We start from the raw sequence: 21,505 nt of genomic DNA, 5'->3' as shown, positions 1-21,505 counted from the left end.
TCATTTGTTTTATTATATTTCTAATATCTATTTGGTATGTATCATAATGCATATCAACAATGAACTGGTGTCTTTCTTGTTTTGCACAAGTTAAATCTGGGTATATAGATGTGTCATGATGTCAAGAATTATAGTTAGAGAACAGTTTTAGAAGTGTGGTCATAGACACAGCTGGATGAGGTTTGTGTGACACAGAGTCTCAAACCTACAAAGCAAAGACACATACTCTCTTTTCAACGTTGGGGTCAACGACTGCACAATCAGGAGTTTCGAGCTCAGCAACAGCGTTTAGTGTCTGTTCCGTCTTCGAAAGCTTGACATACGGCATGTCATCATCCTGCTAGCTCTCACATTTTCTCTTTCTGTGGAAAAACAGAAAAAACACAGAAAGCATGAATTACCAATGTTTAAAACTGTGAGGAAAGAAAAGAACAAGAAAGCATCTCAATCAAAGAAATATAAATTCATGACAGAAAAGGTGATTGTGAACTAGTCAGGCAGACTTACTGTGAGTGGCGGTTGTTCACGGGAAAAGGAAGTCTGTCTCCTGGAGCCCCGTAAACCCCCTTTCCTTTGCTACATAAACACAATCAGACACATAAGAAGACAAATAGAAACAGTAGCTCAGAGGTGTGTTTGTGTGTGTTTGCATTAATGTGTGCGATACTTACAATAATCCAACAGGAGCCAGCCTCACCTCCAGGTGATTGGTCAGCTTCCCTGATGGCACATTGTTGAACTGGAGACAAGAACAGACACAAAATAAGAGATAAGACAACCTGCATCCTCTGTGTCATCTGTCCCCTTGGTGTCAGAGAGTTAAAACCACCACCACACACATTTATACCTAACCCAGCCTTGTATAATCTCTGTCCTGATCTTAATATTGTCCTCGTGAACATGATGAACCAAAGATGAATAATATCTGTAACCTGTAGTTGCTCTGTGGTGTTTCCCAGAACTCTAAAGCACAGCACTATCACTGACACCACTGATTCTTTAATCAACCACAGAAGAAATCAATCATGCACAGTTTTTACAATTTAATGAAAGAAGAATTTCTTCGTGCCAAACGGGAAGTTTCTACCAATGTAAACGTTTCTATACTCGGTCAGGTTCACTACTCTGAGTACTCATGAATTACCCCCTCCTCCATAAATAAGTATCTTTCTTGATACAGGTATTGATAAAGTTCCTCTGAATCGCTCTCTAACCTATAGTTAGTACCTTACCTGTGTCTGGATGTGAGGCCCTGCCTGGCTGAACACGGGGCCTGACTGCAGGACACTTGCTGCTGGTGGTTTATGGCAGCAGCCAGTTCACCATTGGGTTTCAGGAGGATGCTGCTCCAAGCTGAGAGGTGATGCTATTGGGGGGGGGGCCTCATCAGAACCAGTCCAGTTGAACATGTCATGCCATTCCTGAGCAGGGACATCTTGAGGAAGTGGATGGTTATTTGTGCCCTCTGACAATTTGTTGACCACTGCCCAGACCATGTCCAACAACTCTTTGTCGTCCATCTCCTCCAAAGTAAGGTCACTTTCTGCCCTCAGGTCCATACAATTCTGGTGTGTAGCCGTCCATTTCATTGTTGTTCTTCTGTGACATTGATGAGAAACTGGGTTTGAGACACTGCAACAAGCTTACATGCTGATAAATACAAATGACTGAACCAATGTATTATGAAATAAAACTATACAAGTGTAACCCTTCTGAGAGGAAAAGAGAATAGTACTGAAAAATAGTAACTAGGTTCAATAAGCAGTGAAATCAGAAGTTCTAAGATCGACTATGGAGCCCAGGATTGATCAAACGATGACGCAGGAATGAGACAAACTCAGTATACTCTTTAAGAAACAATAACGCTTCCCTATCTATTACAGGATGGGAAGGATGAATAAAAACATCAATCACACAAATTATCACAACTCTTACCCGGGTAAGTATAGAAAATATAATATAAAATAAAGTTTTGCAGCTGCGTTTTTTCTAAAGTTCAGTTCACCTGTTTTCAGTCACTGTTCAGTCAACACCGTGAAGGTGGAAAATCAGTCCCACCGCACTGTTGCGTGGATGGTGTGTGTGTGTGTGTGTATGTGAAGTGTAAAAGGATTCAGGTTCCATGGCGTAGTATCTCTAAGTATCCTCCGGGGTCTGGCTCGCCATCAAACTTTGACTGGCTCCAACATCCAGGTAGGTCAAACTCTCAATGGGTCCATCAAAAAACCTGACCTACGATAAGTTGGATCAGAGCATTCATCTTAATTTTCTCAAATCTCAAAAAATGAATTATAGTACATTAATCATGTTAAATCTACATAAACTCTTTATCAATAGAGAATAGGCCTGGTCCGATAATCAATAAATCAATTACTCGCACGATAAATTAAAATGAACTCGATAATTTTTCCGGCCTCGATTTATTGCCATGTGCATGCGCGATTTTTTTCTTACTCCCTCGTTTAGATAATACAGAGGTTTGAAATTGTGAATAATTATCACTTGATTGACACGTGACTTCACTGTTAGCTCATCACTCTGGCTGTTAGCCTGTGGTCTGCTCGGCTTCACCTGAGCTAACAGGCTAATCCCCGTCACCGAACGCGACCGGGTCTGGGGAGGAGTTTTCACTCACATGTGAATATTATCGTTTGTTGTTCGGCTGATTGTCCTGACGGAGAAGTGTCTGTGGTGTGTAAAGTACTGCCTTTTATTTACGTGTCAGTAGTGATGAGCAGGTATCATTGTCTCTGTACCTGGCTGGTTAGCTTAGCTCCGCTAACCTCCAGGCAACATACCAGCAGTAATGGCAATGCTAACTGGAGCGGCATGACATGAAGCGGATCACACAGCGGAGAGAGGAGCGTTAGAGTTTATGGTGATAAATCTTTTAAACTGAAGGCGACTGTGTGTTTAGTGAATGAGCTCCACCAAGTTAGATATTTAACATTATGTAAAGTTGTTCAGCTCCCCAACCTATTTGGCTTGACTACGTTACTGTGGGTAACTTCAGTAATAATGTTTTATTAGATTATTGGTTCAGAAATAACGTTAGTGCAGCTGCTGCAGTGTGAAACTTGTTGAGCTGGACTTTATTTATGAATGAACAGTTTACCTACCAGGTATAGACCTGTTTTCATAACTTACTAACAATTAAAGCAAATGATACCATATTCAAATACATAGTTGAATATCCACAGAATATAAGGACATAGACTTTGTTTGAAAGTAACACTTATCTCTGCAATAATGCCATACTTTTATGTTTCCTGTCATTTTATTAGGGACGGACGAACCTGAGGGACACAGCTGTGCTGACCGTGTTCTGTCTCTTATGGCAAAAAAGAAAAGACTTTTTATCTAAAGTTTATCAAATCAGAAAGTAAAAGATGAACATTGTTGTGATAACAGTGTTCATTTTACCAACCATAATGGATATAGAAATTTACTCAATATTAACATGTTGACCAGCCTGAAGCTGCCGATCTCCACCTTGTTGCTGCTGCCACAGTGGATTCAGAGGACATCAGGTGTTGCAGTGCTTCATGTAATGAAATGAAAAAAGTCACGTTAAAGGATGTTTTATGCTGAAATCATTGTCATATCTGTAGATATTAAGGAACAGAGGAGAAACACGATTATTTACAGATACTGTACAATACAATAGCCTACAATAATTTTTACACATGTAATATGAGCTGTGTTAAGCAGCCAAGACTGGTACTTATAGTTTATTCTGTGTTCAGCAGGTGGAAGCACCACAGATTTCAGACAAACTGATGTACTAAAAAAAGTAAACATTGTACAAAAAAATGTCTTTCTACTAGGGCTGGGCAAAACGATTATTTTTGTAATCGATTAATCTAGCAAATATGTCGATGCATCGATTAATCTAACGATTAATTTTTCAATTCGATTCAATTTCGATTCGATTAGCGATTATTTTCCCATAATTTGACCTATATAGCAATTTACATATGCTAATTTATGTATCTCAATGAAAAAACACAAATTTCTTCATTCCAATACATTTTTATTGCTCTTAATTACAAATTCCAAAATAAAATTCAAGTAATGAATACAGTAGTGCAATCTGATACCACCATAGCAAGTGGCCTCATGTCTTTCACAATCATAGATAGGATGCTCTCAGTCAGTACAGCAGCCTCCTGGGGGGTGCAGGGGGTTGTTTTTTTCTTCTGAAAGTAGTCCTCCACACTTTTCTGCTTATTCCTGAAAACATAAATCTCACACACAACGCACAGATTAATAAAAATAATTTAAAAAAATATTAATTATATATAAATAATACAAATAATAATAATAATAGTAGGATTTTAATATATCCTAATCATACTGTCTATTACCATCGTTTAAATCAGCAAGTAATCAAATCCTATGTGTGTAGTTGAGCTGTCACGGCATGACAGTGACCAATTACAAAATGAAAATTACAAAAAAGAAATTACAAAACAACAATGTATGTAGTACAGGACTAAAGTGCAAAACAAAGCAGGCAGACAAAAAAAAAAACAAAACAAAACAAAATTCAGAAATAAAAACCAACAAAACAAAGAGCAGCTTATATCAGTTTTGAGTTTGAGGAGGGTGTGTATGTGAGTGAGTGGGTGTGCGTGCATGTGTACGTGGGGGTGTTTGGATGAATGACAGGGTACGTTATGATGTTTAATGTTATAATACGGTATTAAAATGTGACGACTCATTGCGTAATATAATATGTACAACAAAACAAACAAGAAAAGAAAAAAAAGTTACTTAAAACTTACTGTGTTTTTTCATCTGCACAAGCTGCTCCTGGATGCCGCCTTTTGAGGTGCTGGTGCATAGCCGTCGTGCTTTTATGATAGGCCATTTCCATTTTACAAAGACGACAAACAACAGAGTCGCTCCCTTTCACTGTAAAATAGTCCCATACCTTCGAAATACGTGTTCTTTTTTTGCTGAGTTCAGCTTCAGCTGACTCACTGGCGTTGCTGCTGCCGCTACTCGCTGCCGCCATTTTTTGTTTTGGTCGGACGACGCATCGACGTACAGTTTTTGCGTCGACGTATTTTTTGCGTCGACGTAATCGATGACGTCGACGCGTCGCCCCAGCCCTACTTTCTACCACATCTGTAATAACCGAATGAGCAAGGTGAGCCCATCAACACGGACGAGCCAGTTCAAAAGTGGTGGCAACAAAAAAAAGCAACACAACAAACTCGCATGCCCACCTAAAGCACAACCACCCGACCCAGTGTTCCCAGCTGGGGAAAAAAAAGTGCACCTCAAGATGCAGAGCCTTCGTCCCGAAAGTCAACACTCACTGAGGCGTTTGGTCGACAAAGTTAATATAAATGGAGCAAAAATGGTAGTTCGCTGCATCGCAAAAGAAATGCTGCCCTTTAGTACAGTTGAAAAGCCAGCATTGAGAGAGATGCTGCAAACGTTTGACAGACAGAACAAATTGCCTGAGAGAAAATACATGTCACAAACGGCCTAAATGTTCAATATTTATTGAAGTGCTGTTTTGTTAATCGAGACTTGATAAGCCATTTTATTTATTATTTATTTAGGATATTTCAATGTTCCTGAAATTACAATTACGATGGTAAAAATCACTGAAAAATAAAAGTTTATTGTATTTGAAAGGGTGTGCATTATTATGATATATTATCATGTTGACAATAATATCATTTATCGGCAATAATTCGTGGGACAATATATCGTCCAGCAAAATTTGTTATCGTCCCACGACTAATAGAGAATAACAATTTTACTCAATTACTGTTGCAACATGCTATCACAATGTTCAGTAATAAAATAAGCAACACTCAAAATATCACATTATGTTATTGAAATAATCTTCCTCACTCCAAATCAACAGTATCAAAATATCCTGTGCTCTTTACATCGTAATTAGCACATAAAACAATATCAATCATCTAGAAAGAAAAATATGTAATGTGCACAGCTAATAAAATATGGCTGGATGAGCTTAGAATGCACAAATAAGGTGCTAAACACACACATAATACAGCTCTATGTGCAACAAAGGAGCAAACAAATGTCTCACAATGCACCTTTAAAATGTCGGATCAGGGCTTCAGCATTAATGTGTGGTGTGTCGTGGTGTGTCTCTCTCGCGCCAATCAGCACCGGAGTTAGTGCTCTGATGTTAGCTCCTATGCTAACGGTTTAACTCATTGCATTAGCTATTAGCCTAGCACATCAAGACGGCCGCTCACCGATGCGTTTCTCTTCCCGAGAGGTTCCTCCGACTGTGCTCACACAGGTCCTGGTCGTCCCGGGAGATTTCTTCGGCAGCTTTTCCGAGTCTGATCCACTTTTCTTGTTTTATCTTCCTATGGTGAGTGTCTGTTTAATACGCCTTGCTCTCTCTCTTCCCGGCAACTTCAGAGGAAGTGAACCTGCTCCGATCAGCTCAATGGGCGGGGCTTCTTTTCTGATTGGGTGACAGACCGTCTCCAACCCGTCTCCTTCAAACTAAAACTCTCTATAAATTATTTTATTATGGTTCTATCTCTCCTTTTAGATAAACATCTGTTTTTTATTATTAACCAAAACGTAGTATTAATGAATTGATTTTTCCACCATGAATTTCACTTGTCTTCATTCAATCAACTAATTTATTGTTTTTAATACAGATTTTTAACCTGGGTTACACAAGAATCTAATACTTTTATTTAGAAGCTGTTTTGTTGTGATATTTTTTCACTGTGATTTTGAGCTAAATGGAGATATGGACACTTCCTATGCTTCTATATACTATATACTATACATCCACTGTCATGATTACACCTGATTTCTTTGGAACTATGTTCTTTCAGATACAGAGACAAGAACAGACACAAAATAAGAGATAAGACAACCTGCATCCTCTGTGTCATCTGTCCCCTTGGTGTCAGAGAGTTAAAACCACCACCACACACATTTATACCTAACCCAGCCTTGTATAATCTCTGTCCTGATCTTAATATTGTCCTCCTGAACATGATGAACCAAAGATGAATAATATCTGTAACCTGTAGTTGCTCTGTGGTGTTTCCCAGAACTCTAAAGCACAGCACTATCACTGACACCACTGATTCTTTAATCAACCACAGAAGAAATCAATCATGCACAGTTTTTACAATTTAATGAAAGAAGAATTTCTTCGTGCCAAACGGGAAGTTTCTACCAATGTAAACGTTTCTATACTCGGTCAGGTTCACTACTCTGAGTACTCATGAATTACCCCCTCCTCCATAAATAAGTATCTTTCTTGATACAGGTATTGATAAAGTTCCTCTGAATCGCTCTCTAACCTATAGTTAGTACCTTACCTGTGTCTGGTTGTGAGGCCCTGTCTGGCTGAACACGGGGCCTGACTGCAGGACCAGCTCTGTCTCCCATCTAGCCCTAATGTAATCAGTTGAAGCACTCGTACAGTCTCTGAGGTTTTCATATAACACAGATACCACCTTGATTTTTGACCCATTATATACTCGCATTAGTACATCTATCACTCCGTTTAATATTTTTGCACTCCCTATTTCCCTTATAATATAATCCCTTAGCTGTAGTTATCTAAAAAAATATCCTAAATTTTTAATCCATACATTTCTCTAAGGTCCTGAAAAGACATGTTGTTTCCATTCTTTAGTATTGTACACATGGCAGTGATTCCCTTCCTCTCCCAGTTTCTGTATGTCAGGTCACTCAAGTTTGGCTTGAATCTTTCATCATATGCAATCCAGCTCAACAATCTCACTTTCTTTTCCAATCTATGCCTTTTATTGAAATCAGCCCAGATAGTCAGTGTGTGGGAGGTTATTGGATCTATTGAACCCTTTAGTGTTTTTATCAATGTAATGTTGCCCAAAAGGGATTGCACTGGTTTGTTAGCCACCCTCATCTCAATCTCTTTCCATTTGGAGTTATAATGCTTGTCACACCACTTGACCAAGTTGTGCTGCCTCATAATAATCCTTTAAATTTGGGAGTGCCATACCCCCCCGATTCTTAGCCAGTTGTAGCGTGCTATATTTTATTCTTGGTTTTTTACCACTCCAAATGAACCTCGATATCAATTTGTTTTAAATCTTTCTAACGGTATCTTGACAGTAAGGGACTGGAAGAAATACAACAGCCTCAGGAAAATGTTCATTTTAATAATGTCAATCTTTGAACTGAACTCCAGTGATATGGTCGACCATTTCTCAATATCCTCTTAATTTGTATATGAATCTGATCACAATGAAAACATGGCTGGAATTATCTTCTGAAGATGGCTTATCTGTTTTGTTAGGGTTACCCCAAGATATTTTATGCTTTCTGACTTCCATTTCCATTTATAAGCATTTGTAATTTCTTGGGAAGGGGTATAATTAAAAGCCAGAATCTGTGTTTTATTCACATTTGTTTTATATCATGAGTGGTCTCTGTATATCCTTATATACTTAAATGTGTTAGGCTTGTATCAGGTCTTTCTAAATATATTATTACATCGTCTGCAAACAGACTTATTACATGTTTTTGTTTTTTAATATGTATTCCCTTTATTTCCTCACACTGTCTTATAGCCTGCGCCAGAGGTTCAATGTATAAGTCAAAGAGGAGAGGGGACAGGCAACATCCTTGGCGTGTTCCCCTCTGTAGCTTTATGCTTTTTGTTAGACTACCATTCATTTTTATTCTAGCTATAGCATTCTGGTATATTGTATTGATGCATTTAATGGCTTCTTTGTTAAATCCAAAACATTCTAATGTTAAATATACCAATATCCAATTTACGCCATCAAAAGCCTTTTCGCCATCAAGACTCAGCAATATAGCCTTAGTTTCCTTCATTTGTATCGAGTTTACTATTTGCAGGGTCCTTCTTATGTTATCTAATGTTTGTCGTCCTGTAGTAAATCCAGTTTGGTCCTTGTCAATTAATTCTGTCATGAAATTCTGATATCTCCTTGCTATAATTGATGTGTATATGTTGTAATCTACATTGAGCATAGAAATGGGTCTGTAATTGTTACAATATTCTGCGTCTTTACCCTCCAGATATGATTGCTTCATTACATGAGGGTGGCAATCTACCTTCCTTAAGGGCAGTGGCGGTTCTACATTGAGTTACTCCCCGGGCGAGGGGTGTTATATAAAGTAGAGTTATGTGTATAGTCTTTTTCCTTCGGATGCAGTTCACGCCATACATCAAACAGTTTATGTTCCTTCAACGACATGTTTACAAATATAGATATATGTGTCTTATTTCTTTTTATACTTGTTGTGTCTACCCTATGATCCATTATCATATTAAAATCACCAGCACATATCACTATACCTTCAGATTTTAAGGCCATGACTGGGAATAATGATTTAAAGAATTGTTTAGTACTCTCTGGAGGGGCATATACATTAATTAATGTAACCATCTCTTCCTCTAGTTTCCCCTTCACTATAATATATCATCCTTCTGTATCCTTGATTTCTTTTAGACATTCAAATTTAGTTGAGTTTTGTATAAGTATTGCCACACCTCTTTTGTTCCTTTGTTTACAAGTACTGTAATAGGTGTTTCTAAAACCAAATTTCTTCAGCTTTTCATGCTCTTCCTGGGAAAGGTGTGTTTCCTGCATGAAGATAACTTGAGCCTTAAGTTTTCTCATTTTCAAAATTATCTTAGTCCTTTTAATTGGATTATTTAACCCATTAACATTTAACGACACTAACGATATGCTGTTCATTTATAGCTTTGGAAAATGGCATTATACTCCATGATATATCTATATATATATATATATATTATATACCATGAGAACAAACAATAGCCCAAAGAACATTGAGCAACTCAGCAATAAAAAAAAAATCGAACTAAGAATACAACAGTAGGCACTTGCCCCCCACGTTTCCCCCGTGGGTTGAGGGGAAATTCAGATGAAATATGGGGGCCCCTCCTTAGTGAGGTCCATTCTTGTTATCCAGATTCTCTTGAGCATCTGTCTCATTAATTCAATTCAATTCAATTTTTTTTATATAGTGCCAATTCATAATTTACATTATCTCAAGGCACTTTACATTTAAAAGTCAAGACCTTAAAACAATATTAACGTAGAGAAACCCAACAGTTCCCACAATGAGCAAGCACTGTGGGGAGGAAAAACTCCCTCATTAACAGGGAGAAACCTCTGGCAGAACCAGGCTCAATGTGGGCGGTCATCTGCCTCGACCGGTTGGGGTGAGGAAAGAAAAGTAAGGGGGGAGGAAAGGAGAGATGGGTGGAAAGCGGGGGAGAGAAGAGAGAGATAACAATAACAATGTAGTGATCTACAACAGGATTATATATATTAATGAATTACTGAGTTATTGTAATTAATGATAAAAATGGTGATGGTAGTTGTTGTTGTCCTGCAGTCCCGGTGCCAGAGTTATCTGAAACGAGAGAGAGAGAAGAGCCAGAGGGACTATGGGAGGAAAAAGTGACACTTTGACATGATGACATGTTAAAATAAATAAATAAATAAATAAACAGGTGTGGGGGGGCAGAGAGACAGAGAGACAGAGGGAAGTGATGAAGTGCTCAGTGCATAATGGGAGTTCCCCCAGCAGTCTAAACCTATAGCAGCACAACTAAGGGATGGTTCAGGACTCACCTGATCCAGCCCTAACTATAGGCTTTGTCAAAGAGGAAGGTTTTTAGTTTTACTTTAAATGCTGGGACAGTGTCTGCCTCCCGAACCCAGATTGGGAGCTGGTTCCATAGGAGAGGAGCCTGATAGCTAAAAGTTCTACCTCCTGCTCTACTCTTACAGACTCTTGGAACCACTAGAGAGCCTGTGTTTTGGGAATGAAGTGATCATTACAGCTCACACATACAGCGTCCGATCAGTCCTAACAGTGAAGACTGAAGACCTATATACAATCTCTTAGACTATTTGTCTTCAGTGTCTAACATGTGTTATCTTTCACTTACTTATTCATTTAGATGCACTTACATACTTTATTTGTCCATTCCTCGGTATTTCTGTAGTTTATGTTTTGCTCGTGTTGCGGTGTCCTCTTTGTTTCCTACCTGTTGCCATGGCCATGTCCCAGTGTATCCTCATTCTGGCCATAGGTGTCTAGAAACGGATTCCTCTCTCTTTTAAAACTTTCTTAATTCCCGCGTACTCCTTTCTTTTCTGAATTATTTCCGTGGAATAGTCACATTATTGGAAATAGTATTAGTTAGGTGATAAGTTGCAACATCATGTCCCAATTGGAGATTAGCCGTGCTGCACTGCTGCTGTGCCTGTGGAACAAAGACGAAATGAACAATTAAGCCACAGTATCACTAATTCCAGCTCTGTCCAACAATCCATATATAATAGCTCCAAAGACTCCTGGAAGAGAAATTGTCCTACCCTGAAGAGCAGTCATCCACAGGAGGAAAACACAAAAGGTGGCCACCTCACAGCCCCAGTGGTGTGACTACTCTTGGAGATTCTCCCACCACAGTGTCCTCTCCATGCAGTCTCTCTGAATCTTCATCTGACGTGGCTGGCTGGAGGGGTGCGTGGACCAGTTCACATGTGAGAACAAAGCCTTTGCAGGGACTGGAGAATATGCTCTGCCTTTTGGGTGAGGATAAATCAATATTTAGGCGGAAAAAATGGATGCGACTAAAGAGGAAGATGGAGAGCCCGTCATCAGTAGCGATCACTTAAATAACGTTGACTGTTGTGCTGTGCTCCACGAGGAGTCAAAATAATGTTATTATTCATGACTTTGCCTCACACAGAGCACCAAAAATGTTGTGATTATGTACTTTCCCTTGCGCGGGGTACGATTATGTACTTTCCTTCATGCGGGGCACCATTAAATGGTGTGCTTTTGGGCATTCAATAAATGTGGCTATCAGAGAAATATTAAATATTAATATTAAAAATATTAATATTAAACTGATAAAGGATAAATCGGGGCACCACCCTTCAAAGGAAGGGAAAAGATAGCCAATTTAAGAAATAAGTCTTACTGACTACAAATTTGGAACTCTGATTAATAATTAAATAAATAACTATAACCAAAATTACCACATCAATAGCTAGCAAAGTTGAAGGATATGGAGTTCTTGACAGTGTAGAGGTTGGCAAAATTCACACTTATGCAACATTAATGAAGATGGAGTTTTGAGACCATGTGGCTGAGATCAAATGTATGTGTTAAGTTTGTGAAAATGAGTTTGTGAGGTGTTGGTGCCAGGTTAAAGAAAGTAGTTAGATGCATGCAAAGAAACTGATCAGTATAACAGAACTAACATTAACTTTCGAATGACATATTACCAAATATCACAACAACACAATTCAAACTTATAAACATCACATGAAATAGAAATAGGACTAAACAGTCCTTTGCTTAGCCTAGCGTAATAATAGAGCCCAGTTGTGTTACCCGTCCATGAAAAAGAGGGAAAGTTCCTTTTTGGATGTGCTGTTTGAAGTCGAGTGAAGTGGTCTTGTTGGTTTGTGGCTCCTGTTGTGCATCTGGTGGTCAGACCTTGTGTCGTGGCCAATTGTGCTGAAGTTCTTAGGCAGGCTCTCGCGTCACTGCCTTTGGAAGGTTTTAGCAGTCTGCTCCAGGCAGGCCTGCTGGAAGTTGAGGAGCTTGTGTAGGGAGGAAGTCTCCCTGGCTGGGAGAGCAGGGCCAGAACCTACTCCACCAGGAGCGGTCAGCAGGGGAAGAGGCAGAACAGAGAAGAGAGCTAGGAAACTTGGCTTATATTGGCCTTGTGACCTCGTGGGTCATGGGGCACACAGTGACCAATAGTGGTTGAGAGTTGTCTTCTGGAGCAGTTTTACCACCTATATGTGAAGATGAAGAACCCTGGGAGACTGAGTTCTGGAAGCTCTCCTTTGTTTCCAGAGCAAAGGAGACATGCGGTCAGGCTTTTGACTACACATGTAGGCCCAACTATGGTTCACAGATACCAGGTCCCAACATGACATTATGGCTTCATTGAATGAAAATGTATTTAACTTATCTCGATGTGCTTCTTCAGGTTGGACGGGGAGTTTTTGAATGCCAATATTTCAGTCACTCTCTGTAGGCATAACAGGCACTTAATCTGGTAGGAAGAATCTTTCACTCCAACGTACGAAAATATTTCTTGAAAATACGGTAACGTGTAACGTTATCTTCATCACCACCACGGAGTTCACCAAGTTCGTCACTTTAGTCGAGATGCTCGTCATCTGCTACTGGAGCATGAACGTAAGCAGCAGAGCCGGCAGCAAGTGCTTCCATGATGGCATCAATAATGTGACATGCCCGTGTAGTAAAATTTCTGTTCATTACACTGTGTCACATATGAATGTCACTATGTACCTTTAATCTGCACTGCAAACTGAGGAGTGATTATAACATAAATTGCTAATGATTACAATAAGTTTATGACAGATATTACGAATCATCAAACGAATCAAACAATATACTCTATGTGTAACAATCAGTATGTAGTGTATGTATAACTTGTGTGAAGAAATGATAATCTTTTTTTTTTTTAAAGGCAGTCTGACAAGAATGAAATATAATGGTGTAAAATCAGAGACAAATATCTTTTAAAAAAATAGTAAATGGTTTGGACAGATATAATGGTGTCAAGAGTAAGAAAAACTGTGTAAAAGAAAAAGAGACTCATCATGGTACGGTAGGGGCTCTCAAGAGGGAAAGTCCCAGCTCCAAGGCCAAAGCAACCCAGGTGTTTGGAGGCTTTCCAGGGGTAAATTCAAGTCCAACGTACGCAAGTAACCCCGGTGCTTGGAGACTTTCCAGGGGGAAGGTCGTAACAGGTGTGGCCCTTAAGGATAGATAAAGCGGAGCAACACCACTGTTAGCCAGAGTTCTTCTGGTGCAGCTCCGGCTCGCTACTGAATGCTCTCAGGTTTTGTTGTCGACAATAAAACTCTGCTGCTTTTAAGTTGACTTCTACTGCTTTTTTATTTGACTGAATTTTTGGACTTTTGGACACCACCAACGAATGTGTTGTGTAGTGTATATGAAAAAAGACGCTAACAGGCAAGCTAATTCAGAGGAACAAACTTCACTCTTTCTTATTCAGGTACCAGTCACAGTCACTCTCTTCTTCATGGGGTACATCGAGTGACACTGCCACCCACTGGCATAATATATATTGCAGGCACACGTATATACTACAAAAAGTTTACGGCATTACGTCACCAACTCAAATTTCTTCTGATTTTAATTTGTAGTAATGAGTAACGAAGATGGTTAGGAGAAATGTCTTGGAGTAAAAGTACACATTTTACTTAGGAAATATAGTGGAGTAAAAGTGAAAGTTGTCAGAAATAAAAATAACAAAGTAAAGGACAGATATGTGAAATTTCTACTTAAGTAGAAATGTAAAGAAGTATTTGTACTTCGTTACATTACAACACTGGGTAAGGTCAGCTCAGGTGCTGTTGGATGGGCGCTGCTGACTACTTCCAACACTGTGGTTTTCTCAACCCCAGAGCGTGGCGGATTCTCTTCCAGAGTGAAGTCTTCTTTGGTTTCTCAGGGAGAACACTGGAGAGAGACTTCTCCTCAGTGACATCATCCTTACTCTCTCCATTGAGCTCCCGACTGGAAACTTCAGCTTCATGACAGTGGCAGACCACATTGTAAGAAGCTTTGAGCTTCATCAGCTCTTCTTGGAGAACCTTCTTCTCCTGGAGCTCAGTGTTGAACTTTTCCTGGTTGGTAGTCTGATTTTGACAGACCTCATGATAAGAATCTCTGAGCTTCATCAGCTCTTCTTGGAGAACGTTCTTTTCCTGCTTCTCCTCCTGGAGCTCAGTGTAGAACTTCTCCTGGTTGGTAGTCTGATTCAGACAGACCTCATGATAAGAAGCTCTGAGCTTCATCAGCTCTTCTTGAAGCGCATTATTCTCATCCTGAAGCAGATCGCTGGTTTGAGTCTCCTTGTCCATGGAGTCAATCTTTTGGCTGTGAGCTTGCCTTTCCTCCATCTCTGTCACCACAAGCTCAACCCTGCTCAAATCCCTTTTCAAAAGGGCCACCTTCTCCTTCAGAGCCACATTGTCCTCTTCCAGAGCCTTCACCTTGTTGCTTTGTACAGCCAGTTTGCCATTGTGGGCTTTAGAGTGAGCTGTCATTTTCTCCTTCTCCCTAATCAGAAGCTCATCCTTCTGTTTGAGCTTCTCTTCCAGAGCCTTCACCTTGTTGCTCTGTACAGCCAGTTCAGCCAGTTTACCATTGTGGGCTTTAGAGAGAGCTGTCATTTTCTCCTTCTCCCTCATCAGAAGCTCATCGTTCTGTTTGAGCTTCTCTTCCAGAGCCTTCACCTTGTTGCTCTGTACAGCCAATTCAGCCAGTTTGCCAGTGTAGGCTTTAGAGTGAGCTGTCATTTTCTCCTGCTCCCTCATCAGAATCTCATCGTTCTGTTTGAGCTTCTCTTCCAGAGCCTTCACCTTGTTGCTCTGTACAGCCAGTTCAGCCAGTTTGCCATTGTGGGCTTTAGAGTGAGCTGTCATTTTCTCCTTCTCCCTCATCAGAAGCTCATCGTTCTCTTTGAGCTTCTCTTCCAGAGCCTTCACCTTGTTGCTCTGTACAGCCAGTTCAGCCAGGACACCAATGTGGGCTTTAGAGCGAGCTGTCATTTTCTCCTGCTCCCTTATCAGAAGCTCATCATTCAGTTTGAGCTTCTCTTTCAGAGCCTTAATCTCAGACTGCATTGTTCCACATGTCTGAAAAATGGAAACATGGAATTCATTATTAAAAGACCTGAACTTGAACATACATTTCTAAAAAAAAAAAATTCTTACCAGGATGTCCATTTTGGTAAAGGGGGATTTGTAGTTATGAGAGCAGTGTCTTCTTGATGAACTTTTACTGAACAAATCAGCGGTTGTCTCCGTAGGCAGGATTGTTGTCTTCACTAATGAGGACTGTGGTCTTCTCAGTTGACGGTCTGTTATTTTCACAAGCTAATAACTTGAAGCAAGGGAACTTGTTATTTATGTTTGGTAGTTCAGAGGACCAAAGAAATATCCTTTAATGTCTAGAGTTTTTGGTTCTTTGATTGGATTTGATAAGGATTTGCAGGCCAGCAATCCCTTTGATGGATGGCCCCTCATCAATCATCAAAGAAGATTTTAAGAAGCAACCGTTTCCATGGCAATTTTTATAACTGCACAACATGGCGGCCCCTGGGGGTTTATCAGGTTGACTTCTATATGATGCACATCACTGCGGAGCATACACAAATCCTGAGCTAGGCGGCTACTATACACATGTTGCACTGATAGCTACAGTGATCCCTGTCTGAGACTGAGGTTAGTCTCTAGACCAAATGAAGAAAATCAATCAAGGATTTCACATCCATTAGATAATGTGTGATATGCTTGAGGGAATAAATGAAATATGCTATGAAGTGTTAAATTAAGTATGTAGATATGTACATAAGCATCAACAAAATATAAGTCTATGTGTCAGTAAGCACATAGTGTGAAATCTTAACAGCACAAGCATTATAAAATAAATGTAGTAGGATGAAAATAAAATAATGAAAATGGAAAACACTGTAGAGCAGCTGTAGTCAACTACTTTACCATCACCGGAAAGTGGGTACATTTTTGCAAACTAATTTTTGCATTGTGTGTCACTGAGAGCATGGGGAATTGTGCATTTCTGCAGCATGTTTGGATTCGTGTTTGTAAAAAATGTGTGTGTGTGTTTGTGTGTCAGGAAAGTGTGGACCTTGATGCTGGCTGGTTTCTAAAACTGATGTGAAATAATTGAGAGGATGTATATTTACATGTTGATCTATGTGATTTTAGTGTGTGAGAGCTATTGATGCACAACACAGGCACTGACATTCTGTGATTAAGCATTGTATTGTTGTGTGTTGTTCATGTGTTCAATGTGATTTGACACTGCAAATAAAGGTTTCATATTTTAATTTCATTCATAGATTCATGGCTATTGAGCAGTGCTTTGTGAGTGTTGGTCGAATACTGTCACTGGCATAAAATATTAATGAAAATGCATATTATTAATATTTGTATGTGTGTATATTAAATCAATACAATTGTCAATGCTTCTGCATATGTGTTTGACTGTTTCCATTTAACTTAATTTACTATGTTCCACTTAATACTGGGCTAAAAGGATTTTTTTATGTAATATTTATGTCTTTGTTATTCACATTAGTCATCCAATCATTACTGATTTGATGATATAGAGCTCAATCTGAATGCAGACAATTATTTCTTCAATGCAAAATATATTTTAAAAATCTTGCCTCCATTTGTTTACATATGATAATGAACAAAAATAATAACCAACAGATTTGACACATCTCACACAATTCATTGACCCTCAGCATCCAGCCCTTCATCAGCCGTGAGTGTGGCACATTATGTCATTCTTTGTCGTATATGGTCATCAATAATTTAATAATAATTTATCTCAGACTCCCTCTCCGGAATCGAACCCTGAATCCCCGTTACCTGTGGTCATTGTAGGCACAAAAAGTACCATTGAAAGTTGATAGGGCAGACATTCGAATGAGACGTCGCCACCACGAGGGCCAGCGATCAGTTCGAGGTCATCTAGTGTCACCAAAGCAGCCGGGGCACCACGGGTCTGATAAATGCACACGTCCCCGAAGGTCAGCGCCCGTTGGGGAAGCGGAGAGCGGGCGGGGAGTGGAGTTTGGTTGGGGGGGTGGGATTTTGCGGAAGTTATTTTGCAAAAGGGGTAAGAACTCGTACATCGCCTGGTACACTGGCGCTGACAAGTAGAAAAATTTTGCTTAATTTTGCCTTTATACACCAAATTAAAGATTAGACTCTCCTCTTCCCAACAATATCAGCTTTCCACCCTAGCACAAACTGGCTGCTAGTAATCAGACATTTAGTGTGGTCCATTTCAGGCAGCTTTCGGAGCTGGGTCAGAAGTCAAACTTCTTTCACTTACAATGTTTGAACACTGCTGCTAATGTGTTTAAACATGTTTAGGCATGTGCAGGAATGTGTTTAATTAGTTGTAACTTCATAAAAAAGGACTTTATGGCAAGTAATTACATATCGTCACAACCTCACTAAGTCTGAGAATCATCATCACTGGTGGTGCACTTTTCAGCTTGAGTAAATTATCTGTTAATCTCAGGCAGGTCTCTCAATACAGCAAAACAATTCTTTACAAACTACTTTTCTATCAATGGTCTTTTTATTAATGATAAAATACATATAAGACAATCAATGCACAGGAAAAAAGTTTTTTAGATTTTTCGTACAACATCCATAACACAAAACAATCCCTTGTCAAAACATCCGGACATGGACATACTTAAACATCTACTGACAAAAAAATGTAAATAGACAGAATAATAATAATAATAATAAAAATTAAAAAAATTACAACCACGCTTGGAAAGATAAAAGATTAATACATTTAATAACTGAAAAAAGCACAGCACAGACACCACCAAAAAAAGGTGAAATACATGAAAAATAGATACATAAATAAAATAGATAATAAACATTTAAAAAATTTAAAAATAAAAAAAATAAAAGGGGGGGGGGGGGGGGGGGGGGGGGCTACTCAAAAATTATTGTTGAAGGTTTTTCATAAAATACCAAGAAGGGGCACCATATTCTGTAGAATTTGTTTTCTGATCCCCGAATAGTGTATCTAATCTTCTCTAGATTCATGCAGGATATCATGTCTCTGAGCCAATGTGAACAGCAAGGAGGAGCTGGGTCCTTCCACTTAAGTGAAATAGCTCGTCAGGCTAGTAAAGAGGCAAAAGCAAGAAAGTTGAGCATAGCTTTATGTAAGTTCAAATCTGGAGCAATGCCAAAAATACCAGTCAAGGGATTGGGCTCAATTCGATGATGGAGGATATCTGATAACGCATGGAAAACCAATGTCCAAAAGTTACCTAAAGAGGGACATGTCCAATACATGTGGTAGAGTGAGGCAGGTGCGCCTTTACATTTATCACATGTAGGGTCGACATCAGGATACATTCGCGCTAATTTGGTTTTTGATATGTGGATTCGATGCACTACTTTAAATTGTAAAAGTGCATGTCAAGAACACATAGAAGAGGAGTGTATCCGATCAAGCACCGAGTCCCATGTGTCCTCTGTAAAGGTGTAATTTAGGTCTTGCTCCCAAGCAGTTCTTATAGTTGCCACTGAAGAGCAGTGCAGTTTGGAAATAAGGTTATATAGATTGGACAAGATACCTTTAGAGGTGGGGTTAACAGAAAGAAATGGCTGACGTGCTGACGTATTGCGGTGAGCGTATTGTGTCACTTCCGGTGTTAGCTACTGTGTGTTGTATCGGTCTCTTCTCCTCTTCGTCTCTCACTGTACCCTTTCACATCCTAATCATTTACGCTAATTCTGAGTTGCTTTCATAGTTGTGCTATCTTGACTTGTCGCTCGTACACCCCCTTGTCTCAGCGACTCGTTGATAAAACCACTGTGAGCTACACACTACCCGTTAGCTAAAGCAATTTAGCATTAGCAGCTAACGATGGCTTCTCCCTCTCACTCCCCTGCTCTCTCCTGCTCAGTGTGTTTGATGTTCAGTCACCCTTCTGCCTCCTTTAGCGATAACGATACATGTGTTAAATGTAGCTTATTTGCCAGGATGGAGGCGAGGATGAGCCTTTTAGAGTACCATGGAGAGTAGATCGTGTAGCGATGTAGTTAGACAGTCCCCAGTAGCCGGTGCGAGCCACATAGCTGTAGCTTCTCCAGCCCCCCCAGCAGTTCCCGAGCAGCCGGGAAGACAGGTGGGTTGGGTGACTGTGCGAAACAAGAAGCGTAGCCCTAAACCGAAGCCCCAGGTTCACCACCAACCCGTTCACGTGTCAAATAAATTTTCCCCACTCAGCGACACACCCGCTGAGAAACAAACTCTGGTTATTGGCGACTCTATTCTAAGGAACGTGAAGTTAGCGACACCAGCGACCACAGTTAAATGTATTTAACTGTGGTATGTATGTATACGGGGCCAGAGCGGGCAACGTAGAGTCCTATTTAAAACTGCTGGCTAAGGGTAAGCGTAAATACAGTAAGATTATTATTCACGTCGGCAGTAATGACCTCCGACTACGTCAGTCGGAGATCACAAAAATCAATATTGATTCGGTGTGTACATATGAAAAGACAATGTCGGACTCCGTAATTTTCTCTGGACCCCTGCCTAATGTTTCCAGCGATGACACGTTTAGCCGCACGTCATCCTTTCACCGCTGGCTGTCGAGGTGGTGTCCAGATAACAACGTGGGCTTCGTTAACAATTGGAAAACTTTTTTGGGGAAACCTGGTCTGATTAGGAGAGACTGTATTCATCCCACTTGGGATGGAGCAGCTCTCATATCTAGAAACATGACGACATTTGTTAGAATGTCCACACCGTGACAATCCAGAGTTGAGACCAGGAGGCAGAGTTGCAGTCTTACACGCTTCTCTGCGCCTCTATTCAAACAGTCACCATCACAATGTCCTATAGAAACTGTGTCTGCCACCCGACCACCTAATTTCTTTAAATCAAAAGTACACAGGAGAGGGGTGATACACTCAAACTTAGTCAAAATTAACACAGCCAAACCATCAGCTAAAAACATAACTATAAAATGCGCTTTATTAAATATCAGGTCACTAAATTCAAAATCTTTACTCATAAATGATCTCATTACTGATCATCAAATAGATTTATTATGCTTAACCGAAACTTGGCTACAAGACGGAGAATATGTAGGTTTAAATGAAGCGACGCCCCCAACCCACTCTAATACTCACATTCCTCGGAACACAGGCAGAGGTGGAGGGGTTGCAGCAATCTTTAAATCTGATCTATCTATCAACCCCCGACCAAAAGAGAGTTATAACTCTTTCGAAAATCTTAGAACCAGCCTCGTCCACCCAAGCCTGACGTCACATAAACCAATTAATATAGTCATCATTTATCGTCCACCCGCCCCTTACTCTGAATTCCTATCTGAATTCTCTGAATTTTTATCAGAACTAGTCCTTAAAACAGATCAAATCATTATAGCCGGTGATTTCAATATTCATGTAGATGTTGCCAATGACAGCTTTAGTTCAGCATTTAAATCAATAATAGACTCGATTGGTTTCACTCAACATGTGAATCAACCGACCCACTGCCTGAATCACACTCTTGATCTTGTCCTGACATATGACATTGACATAGAAAATATAACAATATTCCAACAGAACCCGCTTCTGTCTGACCATTTTTTACTTACATTTGAATTCAGAATTGTTAATTATGTCAATTCTGGACGGAAAGTCTATTACAGTCGATGTTTATCTGACAAAACTGTTCACAAATTTAAAGAACTGCTCCCCTGGTATAATTCCCAAACACGCGTTCTAAAACAGACATCGCGGAAGCTAGAAAGGAAGTGGCGCTCCACCAATCGCCAAGACTTCCACCTAGCCTGGAAGAATAGCCTTATAAATTA

General features: G+C 39.8%; 1 long non-coding RNA gene across 1 annotated transcript; it reads right to left on the bottom strand.

The window, feature by feature from the left end:
* Positions 1–226: 226 nt before the first annotated feature.
* On the bottom strand, positions 227–2,163 carry LOC138404855 (uncharacterized). Its single transcript, XR_011238617.1, has 4 exons — positions 1,233–2,163; positions 672–739; positions 508–576; positions 227–362 (listed from the first exon to the last, which is right to left on the bottom strand). It is a non-coding gene; the product is annotated as an uncharacterized lncRNA (long non-coding RNA).
* Positions 2,164–21,505: the final 19,342 nt, after the last annotated feature.

The sequence above is a fragment of the Paralichthys olivaceus genome, chromosome 15 (genome assembly GCF_024713975.1).
Source record: "Paralichthys olivaceus isolate ysfri-2021 chromosome 15, ASM2471397v2, whole genome shotgun sequence".
Lineage (NCBI taxonomy): Eukaryota > Metazoa > Chordata > Actinopteri > Pleuronectiformes > Paralichthyidae > Paralichthys > Paralichthys olivaceus.
Note: the sequence above shows the minus strand (reverse complement) of the source record. Positions and strands in the feature narration are given on the sequence as shown.